At 32.7% G+C, this 7,494-nt stretch overlaps 1 long non-coding RNA gene across 1 annotated transcript in view; it reads right to left on the bottom strand.

The window, feature by feature from the left end:
* Positions 1-6,674: 6,674 nt before the first annotated feature.
* The window catches only part of LOC120075242, a 6,947-nt gene continuing 6,127 nt past the window's right edge, over positions 6,675-7,494 (bottom strand). The window contains exon 2 of the long non-coding RNA XR_005481244.1: positions 6,675-7,022. This is a non-coding gene — a long non-coding RNA (uncharacterized LOC120075242). The remainder of the gene's footprint in view (positions 7,023-7,494) is intronic.

Genomic DNA, 7,494 nt, shown 5'->3' with positions numbered 1-7,494 from the left:
ATTAAGGTGTAATCGTGTACCCGGTACATGATTTAAACACTTATTTTTTGGAATACTTTCCCCCAACCCTATTTTTATCATTATTTATTAGAAAAACATTATTTTAAAAAAAAAAAATCATTTAGAACTCAAGAACACAATTATTCAATCTATCAAACATGTCCTAATCAAGTAAGGTCATAGTTTATAGTCACTATGGTTTGAACTCATTACGAGTTTATCACTTTTCCAGATGACCCACACATGTCTAAACTGTAAATCTCACCCGATCGATTTAGAATGAAAGGACACCATTATTCAATCTATCGAACAAATCCAGTTCAAGTAAGGTCGTAATCTCACTTGGTCACTCCATCTATTTGGCTAACAAAACTCATGAACAAGCTTTCACCTATAACACCACTAAGTTTGGTCTAAAATTTAACTTAACTCACAAAATTACTTAGGAGAGACTCAATAAGCAATCCAACATCATCTCACAACAAGGAACCAAAAAAACACTAATAACTTATAAGCAGTGTCCATCAGTTCTAAAATCAACCATATTTCTCTAATGAATAAGAGATTAAAGAGAAAAGAAGAAAGAATATACCTCTTCTTGGTTTAGTGGCAACTTTAAGAGCTGAATTTGATTTCTTCTCTGAAGCTTTGTCCTCCTCCAATGGAAACATAACTCCATCAATCCCCTGTATTGAAATCCGACCATCTGTGTATATATCAGGATCAAACAGATAAACAGAGCCTTTTCCCTGCCCAAATTTCACTGACTCGTTGGCCTCCTACGCCATGACAGCATGGGGCAGCCGAAGCATTTGGTATCAAACTTTCCCAAATCACCAAACTGCATTGTACATACTCTCATCTGTTTGGTACTCTGGGATTACATGGTAGTATATGATCTGCTCTGACGCCCTGGGTTCGCTCAGATAATCGGTCATAAGTTTCGCCATCACTTCGTCATTTGGAGCGAGAACTGTAAGAACATAGCCTTCAGAGACTAATCTCCCCATCTCTATAGCTAGAGATGTCAAATTCACTAAAATGGCATTAAGCCAATCACATGACATGGCACAAAACTTCAACCAGGGATGTATATCACCTAAATGAACTAATACACAACGGTGAAATTATACAAAGACTTACACAATTTAAGACTTGTAATTCCAGTAAGTTCTCTTGAGATTGGTCCATTTAATCGGTTATCATTAAGCCATCTGCAAAACGGAATAAGAGTTCAGATAAAAGATTGTGAAAAGAAAGGGTCACAGGAGAAAGCATTCATTTAGATTTTACTTCCATCCAGAAAAAAAGGAAAAGAATATCTCATTACTTCCTCCCTGAAGAATTCTGTATAACTTAGATTCGTAAAGCAACTGAGGATGCTNTGGTCCATTTAATCGGTTATCATTAAACAAAACGGAATAAGAGTTCAGATAAAAGATTGTGAAAAGAAAGGGTCACAGGAGAAAGCATTCATTTAGATATTACTTCCATCCAGAAAAAAAGGAAAAGAATATCTCATTACTTCCTCCCTGAAGAATTCTGTATAACTTAGATTCGTAAAGCAACTGAGGATGCTTCGTCTTGACATTTTCTTTCACATGAGAAAAGTAAAGAAAATTAGATTTATGTTTTACTAAGAACATGAACTGGCTCATAAAGAAAACGAAGACTACAGTATTCAACTCAATGAAGCATTACTAACACAATGAACAAATAACTATGCATTCAAAAACCCAACTAAACACACACACAAAATCTATTTGCTTTAAAATTCCAATATGGAAAACATTATTTGTAAAACAACTATTCATGCATGTTTTCACTGTGTGTTTCAAAACAAAAAATTTCATCACATGAGATTTTGACTTGAGAAAACTGCATAAAAATTCTCACTAGTGGACCACTTTTTTTCCTTAATACTGGACATTCGATAAATTAGCTCTTTGTAATATATACACAAACACAATATGATTTTCTGTTATAAAAAGATGAAGCTTATGCAGTATCAATGTGTAAATTGAGAGTACACAATTCGTGATGTTAAAAAAAGGTACCTTGCGCTGTAAGGATTCAAGAATATGATCAACTCGCTTTACTTCCTTAAAGTTAATGGCTTTTTTTGTAGGTTTTACTTCTTCACTCTCATTTTCAAAATCAACTGAACCAGAAATGAGAAAACAGATAACAAAATTGAAGCTGCAAGCTGAAAGAAGAAAGTTAAAAGATTATTAGACTGTTAGGCAATAAGGCAATGTGCTGCATTGTATCTTTATAGTTTATTCCTACCTCTCTTATCAGAATGACCTATTCCATATGAGACCCAAAATTTGATTTCAGAATGAGGTCTGAATTCAAAAGAACATATAATCAACTAATCTTGAAAAGCTCAAATAATTCTTCCAAAGCAAAACACCTCAAGATAATCGCTAAATTAGTATGACACAACTAAAATTTTAAAAACAAAACATGTTAAAATAAGATAGCAAAACCGCGAGTGCGTAAAATCATTGATGAATAATTATCTTTTACTTATAACTTAAAATAGTAAGTGCAAAAAATATATCACCAATTGCTAGAAGATACCATATCCTATCTTCTCCAACTTTGAGGAAGCAGTGGTAAAGGCCTTTGATATGTAATATAGTGCCCGACTTTGCAGTATGATGAAAACTCAACGTAAGACTACAACAAAACAGAGCAAGAGAGGCAGAATACATATCAGCCTCTTTTTTTTATTAAAAAAAAATCTACATTAATTTCGAAGCAAAGGAGAAAAAGGAATCCAACAATTAAGTTTCCAATTGAAGATATGTTATCCATTATGATAATTTACTATATACAACTATGAAATGCGATCCATTGCATCAATTATCAACAAAAAAATCTAAGATTGCAACAAATAAATGGCAGAGACAAAGAAAGATAAGTATGACAATCTCACAACTCGGGCAGCAAAAACATTGCAAAGCTGAGGCATAACATTACAACACCAAGGGTTTTCAAAATACAGAGAGCTTCACCAATTGGGATATCTGATACAAAACCAAAATCCGAAGCACCTTAAGTATAATTCAAATGTTGGCTCAGTAATTAAGGGAACAGTTCTGGTAAATACAACCATACATAGAGTTCAGAACCACAAACATCGACCCCGGAGGGGAAAAGGAAGGGAAAATAAAGGCATCTAAGCGAAGGAAGAGAGAGAGTAGACGAAGCTAGAATCGTAGTGTTGAATTAAGATCGGAACACTTATGAGTTTAATTGCATCCTCTTCATTCGTCTGTATATTAGTACTTGCAGATTGAATTGAAGCATTAAAATCTAGTTGTTGTATTAGAGCAGCATAATGAGAAGCTGGAATGGAGAAAAACCAGACGAACCAAGATAGATCTCCCAGAAGGAGTTGCTATCGATCTTCCAGCCAAGGCGAAACTTATTGCCGACACGAGGTTCCATCCGAGAAGGAAAAAGAAGAAAGTGAAGCGTAGAAATAGAAGATGATTAGGAGAAGTTGAACATGGAATCGAGGGAATGGAGGGAATCGAGGGCGAAGAATTCAAAATTCAGCGCCATGTCAATGCTGAGAAGAGGAATCGAAGGTTCATCGATTAAGAAAGAAATGAAAGAAAGTGAGAAATTGCAATTAGAGATCTAGGGCAGGGCAAGGCAGGAATTTTGGTTATCATTTCAGAATAAAAATAAATAAATATCACTTGCGCATAGCCTATCGTTTAACTACCGCACCCATCGTTTAGCACTAACGCCTTATCGTCTAACACATCTGCCTATCGCTTAACGTCATCGCTCAGTGCCTGCGTCTATCGCCCAACACCCATCGCTTAATATTTCGTCTATTGTGTAGCGCGTTTGCTCATCGTTTAGCACAGCACGACTATCATCTAGCACTATCGTCCAGCTTCTACGCTTATCGTCTAGCGCTTTCACTGACCGTGCAGTAATTTGTCTATCGTATAGCCCGATTGCCTAGCATGTCACTCCTCATCGTTTAACACCGCGCGCATCTTCACGATCGTCTAACGCATCCGCCTATCGCTTAACATCATCGCCCAGCGCCTGCATCTATCGCTCAACGCCCATCGATTAGTATTCTGCCTATCGTGTAGCGCGTCTGCTCATCGTTTAGCGCAGCACGGCTATCGTCTAGCGTTATCGTCCAACTTCTACACTTATCATCTAGTGCTTTCACTGATCGTGTAGTACTTTGCCTATTGTATAGCCCGATCGTCTAGCGTGTCACTCCTCATCGTTTAACGTCGCGTGCATCTTTCACGATTGTTTATGCATCTTCACGATCCTAACCTTTCTCAAAGGTTTTTCCAATACATTCAATAAATATATATCTTTCTCAAAGGTTTTTATTAACCTTCAATAAAAGGTGCATATTTTTCAAAGAACTTATCAAAGCCTCCGATAAATGTATGTCTTTCTCAAAGGTTTTTATTACCCTTTGATAAAAACACATATTTCTCAAAGGTTTTTTCAAACCTCCAATAAATATATATTTTTTTCAAAGGTTTTTATTAACTTTCGATAAAAAGCATATATTTCTCAAAGGTTTTTTCAATACTTTCAATAAATATATACCTTTCTCAAAGGTTTTTTATAACCTCCGATAAAATATTGTCGAAATAGTTCGATTTTCTTGTAGTTGCAACCAACACGCCAACCAAAAAAATGATAAAATGAATGGAAATTATTCTTGAAACAAGTTAAGGTGAAAGTACATTTTTTATTAAACCTGAACATATTAAAAAGTTTTTTAATTCAGTAATTAGAATGTTAGGCTTACCTTTAGGAATTAACTAAAAACCAAAAATAAATAAATAAATAAAAACAGATTAATCACTACCACAAAAGTGGGTTTCGATGACATAAGGTTCTAGCCAAATTGAGGGGAAAAAAAAAAAAATGTGTGAGAAAAAATGCAGTTTTCTAAACCTCAGGGATAAAATGGTGCTACACTGTTAGTAAAACAAAACTCGGGGACAAAATTGTTGAGGTGGAAAACTGGACCAAAAGTTCTCTTTTCCCTAGAGTTTTTTTAGCTTTAAAAGTGTCTAGTTGGTCTTTCAAATTTGACCGTATTGTGTTAGGTCTCTAAAATTTTAATTTTATGTCTAATAAACTACTTATTTATATTCAACATTTTAAAAAAAATACGAGCTTGTATTACACAAAATTTTGAAAATTTTGAATCTTGTATTTTATGGATCTCTACCTACTTTTAAATAACGTGGAATATGCTAAGGACATTTAGATCCAAAATTAAAATTTTAGAGACTTATTTGATACTTTTAAACTTCAAATAGATATTAAATACAAATAAAGTGAACAGTCAAGGACATATTAGGCATATTTTAAAACTAATAAAATCATTAGACACAAACCCAAAATTTTAGACACTAAATTTATAATTTATAGTTTCTTTAAAAAGATTGTTAGAGAACATCAAAATCACACATATCTCTCTATAATGATATGATATTGTTGTTGACTTAAACATAGCTCTTATATGGTTTTCTTTTTTTGTTTTATCCAAAAGAGTTTATACCTATTTAGATATTGTCTCTCACTTATATATTCATGATTTTCTCCTTTTTCAGCCAATATGAAACTTTAGTGGCACTCCCAACGACAAAACAATGTTATCATAAACTCTGCTCTTTGGCTATATAGTTAATAAAAAAATAATAATACACTTGTAAAAAATTACCTTTTTTTTAACCGAGTTATGAAGATTAGGCGTGTTTGATTTTTGAATTTTTTAAAATGTCCTTTTTGGTGCCCAAATTTTAAGAATGGCCATGTTTGGTTCATTAGTTTTCAAAATATACTCTTTTGATCCTACATTTTTTAGAATATGTTTAAAATGCCCGTGTAGTTATATTTTATTATTTTAAATAATTACAATTTTGGCTGCCTAAAGGAGTGTTTGGCTATTGAGTTGAATTATGAAATCTGAAATTAATATGTTTGAGGTGCATAGTTGTAAGATGAAGTTTCTTGATGTACAAAATAGAGAAAGAGGAAAAGACGAATGTCTTCTATAAATGTGCAAACTTTGATAGCAAACACTCTTGAAGTTGAGTTGTTTAATACTAACGTATGAAATTTGTAGGCCAACGTCCCTTTAAATGTACATTTTGGATGAACCGTAATATAATTAACCATCCCAAACAACTAGACTACTTTGAGCAAAGAAACTAGTCATCCCCAAAGAACCACAACTCCTGCATGTAGTATTCAGCTCCATTCAGAAAATTCAAAATATAACCTTTTTTTAATAATAGACCAATTTTTATCCCCCCCCCAAAAAAAAAAAAAAAGGAAAACAAAGGTTTAAAAAATATAGGGATTATTAAAGATTTAATCCTTTTGAAAACTTATTTTCATAAATGACCAAATTTTTTAATATTTTTATATATAAGAATTACTATGAAAAAAATCCATATTTACCAAGCAACATTAAGCAATGTTGGAGAGACAAAATGCAATATTAATTAATTGGAATTTTCTTCTCCATTTCAAATAGAAAGAGAAATGTATTTAATATGATTTTATTTTTCATTTAAAACATTTCACATATCAAACAACTAAACAACTGATTTTACAAGCTGTCATGGTAGTATATAAATCCAAAATGATCTCAATTTTCAACATAAATCATAATATATATATGTGTATTACTGAATCTTAAATAATTTAAAAAAAAATAAAAGGGGCTCCTATCTTCATCACTATTGTCGTTCTAATTGTTGAACTGTTCGACGTGTGTACACTATTGTCCAAATTGCGCTATTCGTCTGTTGTCAAGTTGAGTCGCTCATCGTTCGTTGTCTCGAGTTGCAACTATGTCCTACCATCTGACGTTAAGTCAAGTCACTCATCGTTTGTTGTCCAGCTGAGTTGCACACTATCGTTCGTTTTCCCTCCGAGTTTGTTGTCCGTTGTCCAATGTGGTCACCAATGATCTGCTCGCCAGTTTGGTTGTTGGTGCGCTGTTATGAAAGTGGAGAGAATAAGGGATAGAGAGAGAATGAGGGTTTTAAAAAAAAAAAATTGTTAAGATAAGAAATGCAAGTAAATCAAGGAGTTTTTTAGTTTTGTTGTTTTAAAACATGTTTAGTAAGGGTATTCATGGGTTGAGTTGAGATTTTTTAAACTCAACCCAATTGTTCAAATTGTAAATTCTTTCAACCCAAATAACCTTTGTTAAAAAATGAACCCAACAAAACTCAACCATGAAACATTTGAGTTGGGTTGATTCGAATTGATCGGGTCATTTATTTTAAAATTTTATTCTAAAAAGTAGAAAAACACAAATATGTAAAAATCTAATTTAATTATTTTTATATATTGAATTAATATTAACTCAATTTTAATTTATATAATGAATTTTTTTTAAAGTGCAAAGAGAAAAATAAATTATTCAAAAAATATTAAAATTAAATAAAATTAAAATCAATTTAT

The sequence above is a fragment of the Benincasa hispida genome, chromosome 4 (assembly GCF_009727055.1).
Source record: "Benincasa hispida cultivar B227 chromosome 4, ASM972705v1, whole genome shotgun sequence".
NCBI lineage: Eukaryota > Viridiplantae > Streptophyta > Magnoliopsida > Cucurbitales > Cucurbitaceae > Benincasa > Benincasa hispida.
Note: the sequence above shows the minus strand (reverse complement) of the source record. Positions and strands in the feature narration are given on the sequence as shown.